Source organism: Octodon degus, unplaced genomic scaffold, assembly GCF_000260255.1.
Source record: "Octodon degus isolate 3935 unplaced genomic scaffold, OctDeg1.0 scaffold00057, whole genome shotgun sequence".
In the NCBI taxonomy this organism is placed as follows: Eukaryota; Metazoa; Chordata; class Mammalia; order Rodentia; family Octodontidae; genus Octodon; species Octodon degus.
The window spans coordinates 8548594-8560142 of record NW_004524633.1 but is presented as its reverse complement, the minus strand read 5'-3'; positions in this window follow the sequence as shown (position 1 = coordinate 8560142).

Genomic DNA, 11549 nt, shown 5'->3' with positions numbered 1-11549 from the left:
GAGTTTGGGTTTGTTACCGAAGGCCAGCCATTTACTCATTCGTGCATGGCTCCTGCCTTACAGCAGTTGGCTTATGATTTTTTTGACGTTTCATTAACACCAGAGGATGCCCATGCAAGCACTCTGTTTTTCATGTTTGGGGCCATATTCAACAGTTACATAAGATATTCAGCACTTTACATAAAATAAGTTTATGTTCGATGATTTTGCCAAACCAGAATTTGCAATCAGCTTTTGAAGTGGGAGTGATCTGGTAGCGTTGAGTCCTTACATTAGCAGGGGCCAATCAAGTTTTAAGTAGATGTGTGCGAATTTCTTTCTTTTTTTTTTTGTATTTTTTAATTAATTTTGAGAATTTCATTGTGTTGTTAGAAATGTGGTTGCCACTGAAATACTTAGGGAAGCAAGTTGTGTCAGAACATACCCACACATTTGGTGTCAGAGGTATTGTAAGCAAAAACAGTTCAACTGGCAAGAAAATATTGAAGTAATATTAAATGTTCGATACTGTGGAGCTTAAAACTGATGCTGGAATTAAAACTTTATGTTCACACAAAAACACACACACACACAAATACTGATCAAAGCTTTATCTGTAACAGTGAAAAGCCAGAAGCCTAACTGCCTTTCAATGAACTGATGGTAAAACAAACTCTGACACATCCATGTAAGGGAATAGTACTCAGCAATGAAAAAGAATGAACTCATACATGGAACATCCAAGAAAGTCCTCAAGGGTATTGTGCTGAGTGAAAAAGACAGGCAACTTCAATTACAAAAGGCCATAATCTGTATGACTCCATTTATATAAAAATCTTTAAGGGGCAATTATAGTGATGGAGAACAGATTAGTGGTTGTCAGGCAATAGGACTATAGATGGGGGAGTGTGAATATAAGGGATTAGCACCACAGAGTGCTTTTGTGGGGTTAGAACTTATCTGTATCTTGACTGTGGCAGTGCTTGCATGAGTCTGCACATCAGATTGATTTGCACCAAACAACTGTACACACTCAGACCTAGACACAAGTTAAACATTGGTGAAGGCAAAATTAGGTCACAGTCTAGCTACCAGTGATATATCAATGTGAATTTTCTAGAGATAGGATGGCACTACTGCAAGCTAAGCTATCAATATGCATCTTGGAGTGATCGCACTGCTATGACAAAATACTATAAACTAGGTAATTTATAAAGAACAGAAAACTATTTGTCACAGTTCTCATGCCTGGGAGCTCTGACACCTGGGACCCAACAAGCTTGGTGTCTGCTGAGCACCGTTCCCTCACCCTCCAAGATGGCGCCTTGCTGCTCAACCCTGTTTCCTCTTGGGCTGCAGACGGAGAGCCCCCTTCTACCTCCAGCCCTGTGGGAGGGCACCTACTCCCACTCCTAGAGCTCTCCTTTCATGGCTTACTGGCCTCCTGAAGGACACACATCTTAATGTGTGACGTGGGGGATGAAGTCTCAACATCAGTTTTGAAAGGGATACAAACATTCCAGTCACAGCAACAAAGCATCTGGGTGGGGAGTTTGTGAAACTCTACTGTTTTGAAAATTGACATGAGTTCATGATTATTTCAATTTCAGTACACATGCTCCTGAAGCCAACACCCATTGTTATTCCCAACTACAACATTTCAAACATGGTTAAAATACCTGTGCACACAGAGATTTAATTTTCATGTCTCTACTTTGTTGTTAACATGTGCTTTGAATTTAGCTGAAAGTGAAAAAAATAGGAATTTTTTACCTGGGTTATGCAGATAGAGCTGACTTTCCATAAACTGTGTGATTTCAGCTCATTTTGGTGTGAAAGTCTTTCAGCATGTTTTTGCCACTCTTGCACCCATGAAGAATGGTCTAGGTTTGGCCCAAATTAGTAGACTTAGGGTTTTCTCCACAAGAAGTCCAATGATGCTTCTGAGTTGTACACTTTCTGCACTCTTTACAATTTTATGATTTTGTAAAAAACTGAGTTGGGGCACAGGTGTGGAGCTTCTGCTGGTGCCGCCGCAAACTTGGAAGAACTTGGGAGGACTCTGAGTGGCGTGCAGGACGCAGGAGAGCTGTGATCTGTGAGCCCGCTGCAAGTGGGTGCTGAGCCTTCCTGGAGCCATTTAAGAACTTGGGCGGGCTCTGGGAAGCCTGTGAGACTCACTCTGGATGATTACTGGGAGCTTCAGAACTGCCAGAATGAGGAGCAGAAGGCAATCGCAATCCTCCAGTCCACCCAGAACAAATCCAGGAGACAAAGACATATAACAACTTGGAAATCACACACTCGAAATCTCTGAAATGATAGCAACTGAAGCAAAGAAACAAGTTCATCAGTTATAGAAGAAATAAGATCAGAAATAATCTCTCAGGTCCAAAAAGAAAGGACAGCAATCGTGAAAGAATTGCTCAGCACAGCTGAAGAAGACATAGATAGAAAAATAGACAAGAAAAAAAAATGATGGGAATACTGAATGAACAATATAGGAAAGAATTAAAATGCATGAAACAAATTCAAATAGCTATCCAGGATATTAAGAACTCCACTGAAAGCTGGAAAAACTGTGAATGAAACTGAAGATAGACCTTTAGACCTCAAAGACAGTGTTGTAGCTAATGATCACGAAATAAAAGATCTCTTAAAACTAACAAGGAACCAGGAAATAATTCAGCAGTTATAAGATGATGCAAAGAAAAATAATATGAGAACAATAAGTGTCAATGAAATAGGAGACAGCACAAATGTCATAAAAAGACTATTTGCAGAAGTACTAGCAGAAAAATTTCCAAACATGAGAAAAGAAACTGACATACAAATAAGCAAGGCATATAGAGCTCCACACAGCCATAATCACAATAAATATACACCTAGACACATAATAATCAAAACCTCAGGAAAGAAAGAAAGAAAGAAAGAAAGAAAGAAAGAAAGAAAGAAAGAAAGAAAGAAAGAAAGAAATGCAGCAAAGGAATAGAATATTGAAAGCTGCTGGAGAAAAGAAACCGATCACTTACAATGGAAAACCCATCAGAATCACAGCAGATTCCTCAACACAAACCATCAAATCTAGGAGAGCTTGGAATGAAGAATTTCACATCCTGAAAGAAAATAACTTCCCACCCAGATAGATGTGCCCTGCAAAACTATCTAGCAGATTCAGTGTTGAAATAAGATCTTTCACTGACAAAGAACAACTGAAAAAATTCATGACCGTCAAACCAACCCTACAAATAGTACTGACAGATACTGGAGAAAGAGACAGAGGTAATCACAGCTTTAAGAACAACAGAAAGGAGCCACCAAACAGAGCAAGTAATTAAAAAGAGGGAAAAATTACAGACTCTATAACAAGAAAATAACATGACAAAGGTAAGCTGACATGTATGAGTTATAACCATCAACGTAAATGGCCTCAATTTACCAATCAAAAGAAACAGACTAGCAGAGTGGATTAAGAAATAAAATACAACAATATGCTGCATACAAGAAACACATTCAACTCTAAAGGAAATTCACAAACTAAAAGTCAAAGGATGAAAAACAATCCTCCATGTCACAGGAAATAAAAAAAAAAAAAAAAAAACAGAGGTAGCTATTCTGGTTGCTGGCAATACCAACTTCAAACCACAAATCATCCAAAGAGATAAAGAAGGTCACTACATACTTGTTAAGGGAAAACTGTAAGAGGAAGATAAAAAAAAAAAAAGAAAAAAAAAATATATATATATCCAAAGTAGGAGCACCCTCCTACACAAATTTTAACAAACATGAAAAATCAAATTTAAAAAAAGAAAAATCAAATGGACAATAATACAGTAGTAATGGGGAACTGTAACATGTCACTGTCACAAAAAGATAGACCAATTTGGCAAAAAAAAATCAGTAAAGAAATAACAGAACTAAACCAAACTTGGGAAGAAGTTGACTTGGTAGACCTTTATAGAGTGTTTCACCCAGCAACAACACAATGCATATCCTTCTCAGCTGCACATGGGACAGACTCCAAAACAGATAATATACTAGCACACAGAGCACTCTTAAGTAAATGCAAAGCAAATGAAATTATCCCATGCATGCTATCTGACCACAGTGCAATGAAATTGAAAATTATTGACAAAAGAAGCTACAAAACACCAACAAAGAAAATCCCAGGTCATAATGGATTCACAGCAGAATTCTACAAGAAATTTAGAGATTTAATGCCAATTTTTCCCAAACTCTTCAAGGAAATTGAAAGGGAAACAATTCTCTCAAACTCATTCCTGGAGGCAAGTATTACTCTGATTCCAAAACCAGAGAAAGATCCAACTAAAAAGGAGAGCTATAGGCCAATCTCTCTAATGAATATAGGTGCAAAAATCCTTAATAAAATCGTAGCAAACAATGCAGAAAATCATTAAGAAGATTATATATCATGACCAAGTGGGATTCATTCCAGGAATGCAGGGATGCACAAATCCATACATGTAATATAACACATCAAAAGAACCAAGAACAAAAACTACATGATCATCACAATAGATGTGGAAAAGCCTTTTGACAAAGTTCAACACTCATTCATGATAAAAATCCTACAGAGAATTGGAATATATGGTCTATATCTCGACTCTAAAATCATCTATGAGAAACCAACAGCTAACATCATGCTAAATGGTCAAAAACTTAAGGCCTTCACTTTAAAATCAGGAACAAGACAAAGATGTCCACTGTCTCCACTCTTATTCAATACAGCTCTGGAAACATTAGCCAGAGCAATTAGACAAGACAGAGAAATAAAAGGAATAAGGATTGGAAAAGAAGGAGTGAAGTTATCTTATTTGCAGATGATATGATACTCTTCATATAGGACCCCATAAACTCCACCAAGAGTCTTGTAGATTTAATTTAACCAAATCCAGCAACATACCAGGATACAAAGTCAACATCCAAAAATCCCCAGTAGTATATTTGTACACAAAGAATTAACACACTGAGAGAGAAATTAGGAAAACCACTTTTCACAATAACATAAAAAAATGAAATACTTAGGAATCAATCTCACAAAGGTTGTAAAAGAGTTATACAGTGAAAATTATGGTACTCTGAGAAAAGAGAGTGAAGAGGATTTGATAAAATGGAAAGATATTCCATGCTCCTGGATAGGAAGAACCAGCACTGTGAAAATGCTATACAGTAGTGGGAAAATGCTAGTCCCAAAATTGCTCTACATATTCAATGCAAACCCAATTAAAATACTATTAGTATACCTCACAGAGCTAGAGAAAACATTCCTAAAATTCATTTGTAACCAGAAAAGACTCAGAATATCAAAAGCAATCCTGGGAACAAAAGAAAAGCAGGAGGTATCACAATCCCTGACCTGAAATTATAGTATAAAGTTACTGTAATAAAAATCAGCATGGTACTAGCATAGAGACAGACTTGAGGATCAGTGAAACAGATTAGAAGATACATACACAACTACAAATACATTCAGCCACCTTATCTTTGATAAAGGGACCAAACAGCCTCACTGGAAGAAAGACAGCCACTTTAATAAATGGTGCTGGGGTCCTGGTGAGATAGCTTATTTGTCTAAAGCACCTGCTTAAGCAAGCTTAGGTAGGCACACGGGACTGCAGTTTGATTTCACATACTGTGCCAGCCTTGCCCACAGGGTGGGCTGAACCAGAAAATAAATAAATAAATAGTGCTGGAAAAATTGATTTTCCACATACTGAAGGCCAAAACTAGACCCATGCTTATCACCATCTACAAAGCTACAGTCAAAATGGATCAAAGATATAAATATTAAAATAGAAACACTAAACCTTCTGGAGGAAAATGTAGATAGAAATCTTAAAGACATAGGAGTAGGTAGAGAGTTTATGAACAAAAACCAAACTGCACAGTAAATACTTCAAAGAATCAACAACTAGGATTGTTATCCTTTTTAAAAGTTTCATCACTTCAAAGCAAATCTCCAACAGAATAGAAAGAAAACCAAAAAACATGGGAAAAAATCATAGCCCACTGTCCCTTAGACAAAGGCCTTCTATCTAGAACATACAAAGAATTTTAAAAAGTCAGGACCTCTAAATTCAAAGACCCAACCCAAAATAGGCATCTGAGATAAATATATACTTCTTAGAGGAAGAAATACAAATGGCAAGTAATATATGAAGAAATGTTCAACATCATTGGTCTTTCAAAAAAAATGCAAATTAAAACAACACTGAGATTCCGTCTTACCACAGAAAGAATGGCTAACATCAAGAAATCAGCCAATGACAAATGCTAGGGAGATTGTGGAGAAAAAGGAACCCTTCTGCACTGTTGGTGGGAGTGCAGACTGGTATAACTACTATGGATATTGATGAGCCAGGACTCAAGTTTTCCCAGGCACCCTGCCCAAACTCTCCCCATTCTGTACCCTGGTCTCCACTCACTTCCCCTTAGCACCACACAGAGAGCCAAACCACACAGAAGAAAAATGACCTCCACCTGCAATCTGGCTGTTCCAGCCCACAAACACCCCCCACAAAAAACCTTATAAAATCCCATTCCCTTTTGTTTTGGGCTGTCTTGGTCTGTTAGACAGTCAGCCCACTTTCTCATATTCCAATAAATCTGCTCACATCAGAATACCTGGTCTGGTCAATTGCGTGGGTTCATACCTAACAGAAATCAGTATGGAGCTTCCTTAAAAAGCTAGGATTGGAGATCCCACTCAAGCCAGCTAGTCCCCTCCTGGGTATTTTTCCAGAAGAACTGAAAATCTCATACCACAGTATGCATCCATGTTTATAGCAGCACAATTTGTTATAGCTAAATCCTGAAAACAACCCAGATGCCCATCCATTGAAGAATGGATAAATACGATGTGATATTTTTACATAATGAAGTGTTACTCAGCTATAAAACAGGATAAATTTAAGTCTTTTGTTGGAAAATTGATGCAACTAGAGAACATACTCTTAAGTGAAACAAATCAGACTGACATGTGCAAACATCACTTTGTCTCCTTGTGTGAGAACTTGAATGAGAAAACTGGAATCTGAAGAACACAATAGACACTGGGAAAGGTAATAAACTTACTCAAAAGGAAAGAGTTACTGAGTTGAGAAGAAGGATGTGAGAGGGATTGGGAGAAAGAGATTTATCTATGTATGTAAGCAAGATGCTTTGGACAACTGTACTGTGTATTTCTGTTGGTCTATGGAAAGAAGCAGTTAATGCTTTAATTTGTTTCATCTCTCTTTTTAATTGTTTCTCCTTTTTGTCTTCTTAATTTCTTATACATTTCTTGTTTCTCTCTTCTTCCAATTTTACATGCACATATCTGGAAATATGAATAACTGGTTGGAAGACAACACTGTATTACAACAAATACTGTGAAAGTCATATTACTTTGTTAAGTGAAAATCTGTAACACTTGTAATTTTGTTGTTTTAATTCCAATTTATACTCTCTTTAAAAAATAAAAAAAAAATTAAAAATAAAATCTGAGTTGATGGGATGCTAACAAGCCAGAGAAGCTCCTGCAGCTCTCCAGCTCTGTCTCTTCCAATTCACGCACCTTCCCAAAACCAGGATTTCATACCAACCGCAGCCACTCCTGGGACTGCAGAAACCACAATCTTCTCCACCTTATATCACACAGCCTCCAGACCCAGCCAGTTAATTTATCAACTTAACTCAGTGAGAAATACCAAATTCACAGCTTTAACATTAAATCTCCAAGTAACATGAGCGCTAAGCTATGCATTCAAAGAGCTTTTGCAATACTCTGCTATATATCATGTTACTCACTTAATCTAAAAAAAGGATAGAATGGCATCCTGTGGTGGGGGCAGCAATCATCTTTATGGTGAGGTAAGCTGTATTAGACACATCGATCTGTCTGTCAGAGCCTCCAGTTTTCATGAGGAATGTTCTCTCATTCACAAGCCTGCTAGGGGAGCTACCTCATACTAGGTGGAAAAAGCTGACTCTTAGCACATCTTCCAGCTCCACACACAGTGACGTCTCCTTGTTAGCTTGCATTTAACCTTGGTGAGAGTGCATACACTACCGAGACCCACACTCCCAGAACTCAGCGCACCTCCCTGCTCCTGCCCGGAGCTGGATGGCAGCCACCAGCAGCTCTGCCTGCACTTGGCAAACTCCCAGAATCCCTCAGGCCATGGTCATTAACTCAGAAGTGAGCACCTGACTCCAGGGGGCCATTTCCTCCTTTTTCTGTAATTTATGAAGCAGGAACTTGGAATAAAGGTCTGTTTTTCTCTGGTAGCTAAAACACAACTGAGAGCGTCTTAGGAGATGCAGCTGAGAAAGAGAAAAATGCTCAGGAATGTGTAGATTATGGCTCCAAAGACAGCAAAAGACACAATCAAATCCCTGCAGAATGAGCGAGGTGACAGATGGTGAGAGAATGCATTTGCATTCCCCCTCCCGCTCCAGAAAAGCACCTGTGTTTCTATTCACAGGTTCTACCAGGCACTTCCATTTTGCTGTAACCAATTCCTCTTTGTTTAATTAACTAAGATTTCTGGACTCTGCAGTCTACAAGTGTCCTAATTAATGAGGATCCTCAAATATTGGCTAATTTAACCAAAAGCTTGTCAAGGCCATTTATATTGGAAGACACTCCTCTTTGCCTTGGGAGCAGCAACACAGATCAGCTGGAAATCTGATTTCAGGACTGTGTTTCTAGGAATCCAATATAACTAGGCCTCCCTGCTTGTAAGTGGATCCCTCATTCTGTCTAACAAATACTGTAACAAATTAATCTTTTTCTTACTCAACAAGCTTTCTGTTATTAACAAGTATTTTTCACCAAGGAAATTTAGGTTTTTTTCCTCTAAGCTTGAAGTTCTATTCTCCCATATCATAAATAGAACACCTACATTACCAAATGAGAGCATAATTAACAGTTCTTTTGCTCAGCTCAAAATAGCTATGTATAAATCACACACAAAAGATTAAATATTGCATAATTTCTCTTCCTCCTGTGGGAATCTCAAAGTACAAATACTATTTAAAATAAAAGATAAACAGTAGGAATCAGGGAAGTAGATCTTTTACAAATGGGGAGAGGCTCCACAGGTGGAGGGAGGGGAGAGAAGAGAAATAATAAGAACTAAAATGTGCTCAATACATATACCTACCTCCCAAGATCAGTGTAAATCTTACTACTGCAATCAGGTAAATAAGGAAACAATTTTTTAATTCCTAAGTATTTCATCTATTGATAAAGTAAAGTAACAACAAAAGAAATCCACTGCTGTTTAGATAAAACCATTATTAGCTCACCCCAAGAAAAGACAGCAGGGAATGGGGAGCAGGCTGGGGCCTGTACAAGGGAATCGAAGCACGAGGGGAAGTGGGGCCTCCTATTAAAAAGGGGGCTCAGACTCTCCAAGCCTGGTTCAGGCCAGCCACCTTCCTGATCCGAGCCAAGAGCCAACCTACCTGTGGACTCCCATGACTCATGTACCATCTTTATAGCACAATCACTCACTTTCTTTTCTCCTTTGTTATACAACTCCATTGCTTCAGCAGATCGCCCAGTTGCTGAAAAACTGGCAAGCAAAAGAAGGCATTTGCAAGCATGGCCAGGCACACCACAGTGGCAGAAACCTCCAGCCTGCGGTGTTTTGATCAGTGGCTAAGCCTCCTTGCAGCACGGCTGGAAAAGTGTGTATTACAACGACGCCCACCTGACACAGCATGGAGCTGAGTGGGTCATGATTAAGGTGGAAGGCAACAGCCAAATCAAAGGGAAAAGAAGGCACAGCTTAGCCCCCAAACTGAGGCCCAGTGTAGTTAGTTGTTTGTCACAGTGTGAGGTAATTTGCCTCTTGAATACATGAATAGAAAGATAAGGGAAATAAACATTTTAATCAACCAGCAATGCAGGATCAAATAGAAGAGAGAAATAATAAATTGCAAAATGGAGGCAATGAATTCCATAAACTATGCTCTGATGACTCCAGCGTTTGAAGACGTTCTGTTCAAAACAGACACCTAATCTGATCCCATCTGTAAGGTCTAATAAGGCCGTGCTGCTGAGCATTTATGCCACGACTCCAATCAACAAATATCACAGAGCAGGAGTGGGTGCTGATCTGTGGCCGCACTGAAACCAGGAAGGGTTGATCTGCTCCGGAAGCTTCGTGTTCAGTTAGCTCAGGGAAGGAGTTTCCGTCTCTTGGCCAACTTGTTTAAAGTCTCTCGGTGCCAGCTTCCGGATCAGTATTTGTGCTTGATCAGCCCATTAATCAATATAGCTAGTTCTGGATGCTTGATCTTGAATTTAGAATCCCAAGAGCTAATACCAGGATATCATGGGGATTAGGGAGTGACCACATGACAGTTATTGGCATGGGACAGAATGTCTGTGTGGATTAGCTGCAACCTGTTGACGATAGCAAGGCTTTCCTGGTTGCTGTGGAACTCTATTCCTTATTGGCAAGATTGTCCAACAATGAGCTCAGTGTTTCTAGATGATTTTATTTGTCTTCACTCGACCCAGCATTCCTCTTCTAGGTATCTTCCTGAAAGAGTGGAAGACACTGTATTACAGTGATCCACGCAGGCCCATGTTTTACCCACACAACTCACAATAACTAAACCGTGGAAGTGTCCTGTGTCAGCCAGCAGATGAATAGAGAAAGAAAACGAGCCTTTCACATACTCTGGAATGCTACACTACATTAAGGCAAGGTGAACTTCAGTCATTTGTAGAAGAATAGACACACCTTGAGAGCATAATATTGAGCAAAATAAAATGACACCCACACTCAAATATCATGGTTCCTCTTACACGAGAAACACAAAGTACAACTGAAGAGAAGAATGCAGGACAGAGGACAGGAAATGAAGGTAAGTCTTTTACAAGTGGGAAAGAGATCATGAGATGGAGGAGGAGGAGGAGGAGGAGGAAGAGATAGAGAAAGATGTGGTATGCGGATGTACAGCTTCCTGTGAGGAATGGACTCACTACGCACTGTGAATATGTATTTACAAAATAAAAAAACTTTAAATGTTTGTTTGACCTCCACAATTTCAGTTGAAAACTAGATGAATTCAAGGACACTGAGCATAAGTTACAGTTTATGTCTTACAGTACTTCCCCGAGAAGCAAATCTCTGAAGCCATGGCAATATTGATTCCATCCCACTTAAAAGAAAATAAGCATATAAAACAAATCATTCTTTAAGTAGAGATGACATATTTCTTGCAGGGCCGCAGCCAGACATGGGCCCCTGCATCCTGGCCACTGAGCCAGTCTGACTCAGGATGCAGTCAGGTTGCCTGGAGCCCTCTTTGCCTGGGATGTGGTGGGCCACACTCCCGCTGCCACCTCCGTCCTCCACCATTACCTGTACTGCCAAACCTTCTCCCCAGCCCTCTCCTCCCCCTCTTCCTCCTCCTCCTCCTCCTCCTCCCCCTCTTCCTCCTCCTCCTCTTCCTCCTACTCTTCCTCCTCTTCCTCCTCCTCCTCCTCTTCCTCCTCCTCCCCCTCTTCCTCTTCCTCCTCCTCCTCTTCCTCCTCCTCTTCCTCCTCT